We start from the raw sequence: 10,252 nt of genomic DNA on the forward strand, positions 1-10,252 counted from the left end.
TGAAATGCAACCTTAACGTAGCTACCAACAACCCCGGGCAAATGAGAGCCTGCGAGACTAGACACAAAACCATTTCTCTAAAATGTCAATGTCGATAGAAAACTTAGAACCTAGCACTCCTGAGTAACGAATGTGCACAAAGACAAACCCCAACTTTCTTGAAAAGCCAGACATGTCCAATGAATTCCTGAAAATATTCAACACTTATTTTGTGCAAGGAAGAGCTTTCTGTTCTGTTCTGGGTTTTTTTTTTTGGGGGGGGGGGCGTACTTTCCTTTTTTCCTTTTTTGTAAGCATTATAATTTGTAGGAGCTTCCTGTCTGGTCACTGCACCCACATCATTCTCATTTTCCCTCCACCTGCGATTCACCCTGTGAACATCTTTCTTATTGACCATTGTTTATACATGATTGTTATATACGTGTTCCTGTGTGTGTGTGTGTGTGTGTGTGTGTGTGTGTGTGTGTGTGTGTATGTGTGTGTACACATGTCCAGCCTTTTTAGTTCACATGGTAAGCTTCATACTTACAAAAATCCATGGCTGGCAACTTGCCATGTTCAGGGACAATGTCGGGATTTCCCAGGTGCATCTTTCCTGGTCTGACTAGAAGAAACTCTCTAGACACAGACTTCCTGGGCCTCTGGTTCTCACAGTCTTCCCACCCCTTCTTACATAATTTCCCCTAAGCCCAAGTCACAGGAGTTGCATTGGAGATACATGTTTACGGAATACTTATAAGTAATCACTAACATATCAATTGTCGTTGCACTAAGAAGTATTTTGAAAGCCAATTACCTATCACCCCTATTCCTGGTGTAATGGGTGTATAGGGAAATAATGGATTTTCATATTGAACATGTTACCATGATAAGATTGTAAGGTTGCTTGGAATAGAAAATCTACACTGATCTATAACAGGTTTCCTCCTTGCCCCAACACCTCACTCATCAGAGATGCTGACACCTGGTTTTGTGTTGATCGATAGGAAGTGAACTGAGTGCAGGCTCTCTTGTGCCTAAAGGCTAAAGAAAACATTTGAACTATGTGACGCTCGTTAGCTGGAGGGCCTTTAAAAAGAACTCCGCCAAATTCCACACGGCTAACTACAGTACAATGGAAGTCATGCTACCTACCAGCGGAAGAACACCCCTTTCCCATTTCCCCAAGGCTGAAGTTGTGCTTGATGGAGAGTCATCTGATGGTACACATTGCAACTCTCTTCACCACGGCCTTGTCAAATATGTTCTCAGGCAACGACATCAAGGAGGCATTGGTTAAGCAGTTATTTAAAATTATACAATCCTTTCTCAGATATAAGCAATTCCCTCGAACGAGGGGACGTCTCCCATAATCCTTGAAGATAAATGTCTTCTGGACATTTGGAAGGGTTGGCTGTCTTTATGAAATGTGTAGAATTCAAAATTTCCCCACGGTGGTGTGAAAAGGTGAGTGCATCGTGCAATGAGTCTAACATAAAATATTCCTCTTCCTTGCAGCTATTCTCACTGTGAGTCCATGACCCGGACTCTCAGTGTGAGTGATGTTTGCCTTATATTTAGCAGTGAATTTAATAGAGAATCAGTGTCCTCATAAACGACAACAGCGTGTGCCCTGGATTCTTCCAGGATTCGTTGAAAAATGAGCCCACACTTTCTGGGATCATTGTGACAAGTGTGATGCTGACGCCGACCTGTCTGTTTTGCTCTTCAAGGCTTCTAGAATCTGAGCACCCTTGTGTCCATCTGCCGTGAGCATTCCCACCTACGTCCAGTGGAGATGAAGCATCAAAGAGGCAATGCCACATGAAAGAGCTGTGTCCTTGGGAGCCACCTGGCACGGAGAAGGAAACTGGCCATGGTCACACAGGATGGTACCAATGGCACAAAAAGTAAGCTGAGGGGGCAAAAAGCAGGAAAAGGGAAGGACAGTGTCAGCTACATTGTGACAGCAGCCACCTTTGCAAATCTAAGCACTGTTCCAAAAGAGGAAGACTGGCTGGAGTTTATTATTATTATTAATTAATTCGATTTACATCTCAGTCATAGGCTCCTCCCCCGTCCCCCGTCCCACCCTTCCTCCCGCATCCCCTCTCCCCTGTTTCTCAGAATAAGGAAGTCCCCCACCAAGACACACCAGCTCATCTATTCAGATAAGAACTGAGTTCATCTTCTTCCACTGTGGCCTGGTAGGGAAGTCCCATCAGGGGGAAGTGATCAGAAAGCAGGCAACACAGTCTGTGTCAGAGATGTCCCCCAGCTCCCTAACTAGTGGGTGGACATGAAACTCTTAAAGAAACAGAGTCCCTGTCTTGTCCCTGGTTTTAGTGGGATTGATTTGAACTTCTCTCCATTTAGTTTGATGTTGGCTATCAGCTTGCTGTATATTGTCTTTATTATGGTTAGGTATGGGCCTTGTATCCCTCATCTCTCCAAGAATTTTATTAAAGGCTTGTGTCAAAGGCTTTTTCTGGATCTAACGAGATGATCATGTGATTTATTTTCTTTCATTTTGTTTACTTGGTGGATTACATTGATACATGTTAAAATCCCTGGGATGAAGCCTACTTGATCATGGTGAATGATGTGTTTGATGTGTTCTTGAATTCAATTTGCAAGTATCTTGTTGAGTATTTTTGCATCAATGTTCATAAGGGAAATTGGTCTGAAATTTTTCTGTAGAATATTTTTGTGGTTTAGGTATCACGGTGACTGTGGCTTTATAGAATGAGTTTGGTAATGTTCCTTCAGTTTCTATTTTGTGGAATAGTTTGGAGAATTGATATTAGCTCTTCTTTGAAAGTCTGATAGAATTCTGTGCTGAAACCATCTGGTCCTGGGCTTTATTTTGATTTTTCAGGACAGGGTTTCTCTGTGCTGCTCTGGCTTTCCTGGAACTTGCTCTATAGACCAGGCTGGCCTCGAACTCACAGAGATTCACCTGCCTCTGCCTCCCAAGTGCTGGGATCTAAAACATGTGCCGGGATCTAAAACATGTGCCAAGCATTTGCCCTGTATTCTTTTTAAGATTTATTTATTTATTATGTATACAGTGTTCTGCCTGCATGTGTGCCTGCAGGGCAGAAGAGGGCACCAGATCTCATTATAGATGGTTGTGAGCCACCATGTGGTTGCTGGGAATTGAACTCAGGACCTTAACCTCTGAGTGTTCTTAACCTCTGAGCCATCTCTCCAGCCCTTGCCCTGTATTTTTTAATATAAATAATTTTATTAATTATTTGAAAATATTGTGCAATGCATTTCATTAATGTTCGCTATCAACTCCTTGCAGATGTACCCCTCACTTTCTATCCTCAACTTCATGTCCTTTTAAAAAGATTTTTAATTTTCTATGATTTGTGATACCTACACATTTGTGGATATGGAGACTGGAGTGTTGTCAATCTACCAGGATCGAAACTCTTAAAGAAACAGAGTCCCTTCTTCAGAAGCTATCGCCTGGCCTTATCTCCTCAATAAGGGTGGGAGTTCATAAATCCCTCCTACTCCATGCTTGCAATATTGACTAGCTGGATCTCGTGCAAGCAGCCAGAGCTACCGTCATTCATGAATTCATTGGTCCCATTACTCCAAAACATAGTTTCACTCCGGTTCTCCTCTACCTATGAGTCATGAAGACTTTCTGCCACTTCTTCCTTGAAGATCCCAGAGCCTTGGAGTAGAGTGGGGTACAGATGTCCCATGTGTGGCTGAACACTCCACAGCCACTGATTTAGTCTCTCTGCTTTGACCAGTTGTTAGTTTCTGCATCAACCACTATTGATTGCAAAGAGCAACTTCCCTGTTGAGCCGCACTAAGTCAGGGTAGGGCTATAGAAGTATGAGTTTAGAGGGCAGTTCAATACTCTGTCTTCTTAGCAAAATAAGAGCAGAAAGGTTCACCCACGGAGCCTGTGAGGCCAAGAATGCCTGGTTCTTGGACATATTTACGTTGCCAGGTATGTGTTTTCTCCTGTGGAGTGGGCCATAAATACGAGAAGCTGGCTGATGACTCTCATGATTGTGCCTCTGCAGCATCGACAAGCATAACTCACCATGCTGGTCATTAGAGCAGTTCACGTGACTCACAGGCAAGTAAGACTACTAGTGACTCTTCCCCGAAAACTGGAGAGCACCGGGGTATTTTAGGGCAACCCAGTAGGAAGGAAGGAATGTCTCCATGGCCTGTGAGTATTTTCTGTTGTATGTTCAACTGTAGGGTCTCACTACCACTCTCTGGTAAGCAACAGGGGGAAATGGCAATAGCTTCAACTGTTTGTTGCCAAGGGTAGTCTCTGAGACACCTCTGGCCAACAACTGGATCAGAGGTATCCCAACGTGGCACTAGGCTTTTTTTATTTAGCAACTTATGGTTCCTGGGGCGATTGCGATTGCTGGTGAGCTTTCTATGTGGCTTTTTCAAACATCATTAGAGTTAGTTATTCTTTCTCAACACCCTCCTTTGCTATACCCCAACTCCCCTCCTCACTTAAACCTCCTCTCCATTGTTACCTCTTTCTCTTGCAGGTGGCATGTGGTATGTTTTTAAGTCAGGGAGTGAGATAACTCCAGTTGTGTTCTTTCTTTCTGCATAAGATTACATGAGCTGTTAGTAGTTTGAAATTTTGTTGTTGTTGTTCTTTCATTTTTGTTTGTTTCCATACAAATTTTAGGATTTTTGTTTTTTTCCTAGCTCTGTGGAATATGTCATCAGAATTTTGAAGGTTTCAGTAATACTGTAGATTACTTTGTGAGGTGCAGCCAGTGTTCGCAGTATTAATTCTGCCAATCCAACAGCACATGGGTTTTTCCTTCATCTAATGTCTTCAATCTCTTTTTCCAGTGTATTAATTTTTTTTCTTGTAGACAGTTTTGATCCTAGATATTTTGTTGTTTTTATTAGAACCTCTAGTAATGAGGTTTTTTTTTTTTACTAATTACTTTCTTAGCAAGTTCAATAGTTATGTATATAAAAAGAAGTGAATTTTTGTAGGTAGATTTTGTATTCTGCTCCCCACATACCACCAACCACTATCTATCACCCTCTGCTTTCCAGGTAGCCCCCTCCTAAATTCACAGCTACTGTGTGTTCATGATTGAAGTGACCATGTCATATTCAGAAAACAGTGTTTAATTGGGCTCCTCCCCTTCCTCTGACAGTTCTAGCCCCTATTCTGTTTACCTGGCTACTCTAACTGGACTGCGTAGACTCCGAAAAGATTTAATCTGCATTTCCTTGAAAGCTAAGGATGTTCTACACTTTTTCAACTATTCACCCAATGCTGGTAATTGTTCTTTTGAGACCTGTTTATTAGCTTAATAAATGAGTAATCGGGTTTTCCAGTGCTTCATTTTTTTAAACTCATCATACACCCTCTTTCCTGGTATGCAGTTGATATGTCTCCCATCTGTAGTCTGTCTGTCACCTGTTGATATTTTGCCTTGATGGGTCAAAGCTTCTTAATCTCCTGTGCTCTCGTCAGTTCCTGTTGGTTTGTGAGTGACTGGCTTCTCTAAGAAAACCCCACCTGTGCTGACCTAATAAAGCATCTTTCCCTTTAGCTATTTCAGACTTCCCATTCTTACATGGAAACTCTTAATCCATTACAAATTGACTCTCTACAGGGGAATTGAGAGGGATTTAGTTTCATTCTATGCAGGTCGACACCTGTTTTTCCTATCACCATTTGTCTCGCATGTTTATCTTGTTTGCTTTTGGTACATATGTTCAGACCTAATGGCCATCACTCTTGTTCTTTCCTTTTATTCACAGAAGATATATAATTGCCTGAAATTCCACTGAAAGGGAGAGGGATTTGTCTTTGCTTCAGGCTGTCACAGATCACTGAGCTCATAGCCTCATTTGTCTCTTTCTATTTCGTTCCCCCTTTCTATTTTCCCTGCATTTGTTGAACCATTTAGGATTTGTGGAACAAAGTTGATCCCCATGTGTATTTGTCTGGGGTAGTTTGACACTATGGATATTACTAGTCCTACACTAGGAAAAAGACCTCAGTCCAGCTTTTCTTGCGTACACTAGTACCCAGGTCATAAGACAATGGTGGTGGTGGCGGAAGCATGTGGGTACATGTATTGATTTACAGTCCTTACAACACAGCTAAGTCAAAAGTAAAGCTCGTGAAATACGGAGAGAACTTAACCATCCAAGGTAGCAATATAACATTGATTTCAATGCATGAGATTGATTTGCCACATGCAGAGATAACTCAGGAGGAAGGGTGTCTCTGTGTTTGGCAGTTTCAGCACCAGTGAGGAGGGTAGGGGGCCTCATTCTTCAGCACTGTCTGAAACCTCTTTGGTCATGGTTGGCCATGGTAGCTAATTTCTCAGTGCCTCAACTGAAAGCCTTGAGCTGTAATAAACACCTCCCAGATGAAATTCCGACGGGTGTCTGGCTCCCTCTGCGTCTTCTTGTTGTCCCTGCTCGAATACCACCGTTCTGGACAGTCTTAGGTCAACTTTTCCCAGCTAAAGTCCTCTGAGAGCAAGGGAACCTTACTTAAGAAAATGCTTCTCTATAAGGGGGCTCTAGGTAAGCCTGTAGAGCATTTTTTTAATTATCAATTTATGGGGAGGGCCCAGCCCATTGTGGGTGGTACTGTCCCTAGACTGGGAGTCCTGGCTTCTATAAGGAAGCAGGCTGAGCAAGCCATAGTGAGAAAGCCAGAAAGTAGCACCCCTCCATGGCCTCTGCATCACCTCCTGCCTCCAGGTTTCTGCCCTGTTTGAGTTCCTGTCCAGATGTGGATGTGTAAGCCTTTCCTCCCCAAGTTGCTTTGGCCGTGGTGTTTCATCACAGCAATAGTGACCCTAAACTAAGACAACAACCTTAACTGAAGTCATTGTCTGAACACTCATAACAATAAAACTGTCAGAGGCTTAGGGAGCAGTTCAGTTTGAGAAACCGTAAGACCAGAATGCATGAGACATTGTGTTGAGTCCACAATAAAGTGTGCATTTTTACAGACACACACAGCATTCTACTCTGTCCCTTCTACTTGGCTTGATTTCCTTCATTGCTAGCCCACCCTCTTGTATACTGCATGACCTTTTAAACCAGTCTAAGACAGATGTAATTCTATATATGCATCGAAATACAATGCCTTGTGTTAAATGTGTAAAATCTAGGTGTGTCCATGCATACTCAAATAAATGTGATGCCATTGCCACATTTAATTCTCACACATTCCTCTTCTCACATTGGGGTGTCTCAAGTTTATCTACCAGGCCCCAAATGGATGTGGTCAGTACTGAACTATTTAAGCTGTAAGATAAAGTTTCTTCTTTTTTTATTTTTTTTATTTTTAAATAATTTTATACATTCACTTGTATCCCAGCTGTAACCCTCTCCCTCTTTCCCTCCCAATCCTCCCCTCCCTCCCTTAAAATTTCTTCTTAATGTAGTAAATTAATATGAAAACTTGGAAAATGTTCAAGTTGGATGAAGTTCCTCCTCAGTGATGACATAGAGGATATGTTAAGAAAAACAGATCCATCAGCAAAAGAAAAAAAAAAAAGGTAGAGAGAGAATATCCAAGCTAAAATTTAAAAGGGGAAAGACAGCATAATTATAGACACTGAGGAAATTCAGAAAATCAAAAGGACATACTTTAAAATCCTGTCCACTACCAAATGGGAAAATCTAAAGGAAATGGATAATTTTCTCCCTACATACCACTTATCAAAGTTACATTAATGTAAACAGACCTATACTCTCTAGGGAAATAGAAGAAATAGAAGCAGTTCTATACTCTCTAGGGAAATAGAAGCAGTTATCAAAAGTCTTCCAAGCAAAAAAAGTTCCAGGTCAGAGAGTTTTAGCACAGAATTCTACCAGACTTTCAAAGAAGAGTTAATGGTAACACTCCTCAAATTACTTCATAAAATAGAAAGAAAAGAGACATTGCCTATTTCATTTTATGAGGGTTAGTACAACCCTAACCCTCACCTTCACCCTAAACCTAACCCTAATTGTAGCACAACCCTAACAGCTACTCTGGTACTCAAACCACATAAAGACCCAACAAAGAAAGTCACAGACCAACTTCCCTTGTGAACACTGATGCAAAAATACTAAATGAAATACTTGCAAACCAAATCCAAGAGCATATCAAAAAGATCATCCACCATGATCAAGTAGGCTTCATCCCAGAGATGCAGTGATGAATATACAAAAATCAATAAATGAGTTGCAGAAAAGGTCTTTGACAAAATCCAATACTCGTTCATGTTAAAAATCCTGGAAATATTAGGGATGCATGGAACATACCTAAAATAATAAAGGCAAATTACAAGAAGCCCATGGCCAACATCAAATTAAATGGAGAGAAACTCAAAGCAATTCCACTAGAATCAAGAAAAAGACAAGGTTGCCCACTATCGTCATACCTATTCAATATAGTAATTGAAGTCTTAGCTATAGCAAAAAGACAACTGAAGGAGATCAAGGGGATACAAACTGGAAAGGATGAAGTCAAAGTATCTTTATTTGCAGATATTGTAATAGTGTATATAAGTGACCCTAAAAATTCCACTGCAAAACTCCTACATCTGATAAATGCTTTCAGCAATGTAGCTGGATAAAAAACTAACTCACAAAAATCAGTAGCCCTCCTACATACAAATGTCTAACTAAGAAAGAAATCAGTAAAACAACACATTTTACAATACTCTCAAAAAAAACCATACAAAATATCTTGGGGTAACCTAACTAGATGAGTGAAAGACTTGTATGATAAAGACAAGTCTTTGAAGAAAGAAAGTCAAGAAGATGATCCGAAAATGGAAGATTTCCCGTGCTTATGGATTAGTATGATTAATATAGTGGCCATTCTATCAAAACCAATCTACAGATCCAGTGCAACCCCCCATAAGAATTTTAATATCCGTTAAAGATCTTGAAAAGACAGTTTTCAGCTTCATATGGAAACACACACACACACCAGGATAGCTAAAGCAATCTGGGCTAGACTAAATAGAAGAACTAGAGGAAGTATTGCTGTCACTGGTTTCAAGTTGTACTTAAAACTCTAGCGATAAAAACAGCATAATATTGGCTCAAAACCAGAGATGTTGATCAATGGGACTGAAGACCAGATATAAGACACACTCTTATGAACACCTGAGTTTTTTCTTAATAAAGATGCCAGAAATACACACTGGAAAAAGAAAGCATCTTCAAAAAATGGTGTCCGTCAAACTGGATGGCTGCATATAGAAGAATGCAAATAGATCCATATCTATTACCCTGCGCAAAACTCAAGTCCAAAGACTTCAACAACAACGGCAGACACACTGAGCCTGATAGAAAAGAAGGTAGAGAATAGCTTTGAACATTGGCACAGGAAAAGACATTCTGAACAGAAAGCCATTACCACAGGCACTAAAATCAACAATTAATAAATGGGACATCATGTTCTGTAAGACAAAGGATACCATCATTTGGACAAAATGGTAGCCTAAAGAAGAGGAAATTATTTTTACCAACTACACATCTGTTAGAGAACTAATATTGAATATATATACATATATATAACAAAAGAAACTAGATACTGTTCTTGATAATTAATATTTATTATTGATTTATCTTTTAATTAAACAGTAGTTATTCCTAAACCTGCTGTATACCCAAATCACCACAAAGAGACTAGCATTTATTTAATTAACCTAGAGCACAATGCTGGGCAACAGCCCGCATAGTTTCCTCCCATTCAGATTTCCCACATTATACTTGCTTTTAGTCATATCTTAATTCCAGTTCATCTCTCCTCATGGTTCCAAGTCCTTTCCTGATGATCTCTCCCTTCCAAATCTTCCCACTCCCTTCATTCTCCTCCCTCTGGACCAGGATGCCCCACCCTATTCTCTCCATTGCTCAGCATTGGCTGGTTGTTTTATTGACAATACAGAGAACAAATAGTGGCATGTTTACACAAGCTTGAGACAGCTAATGCTTAAAATAAACATCACAATGCAATGTCAGTATTGAAACCAGATAGTGGGGGGTAGAGAATTCAGCATTTGAATGAACAGGGTAAGTTGTATACATTCCACAAGAACATTATACCAACAAGATATCAAGAAAACACAATTTTAAAATGGGGTACAGATCTAAACAATAAATTCTCAAAAGAAGATATGCAAATGTCTAAGAAATACTTTTTAAAAAATATTTAACACCCTTAGACATTAGGGAAATAAAAATCAAAATGACTCTGAGATTTTTATCTTACAT

This window comes from Psammomys obesus, unplaced genomic scaffold (genome assembly GCF_907164565.1).
Source record: "Psammomys obesus unplaced genomic scaffold, mPsaObe1.curated_primary_1811, whole genome shotgun sequence".
Classification (NCBI taxonomy): domain Eukaryota; kingdom Metazoa; phylum Chordata; class Mammalia; order Rodentia; family Muridae; genus Psammomys; species Psammomys obesus.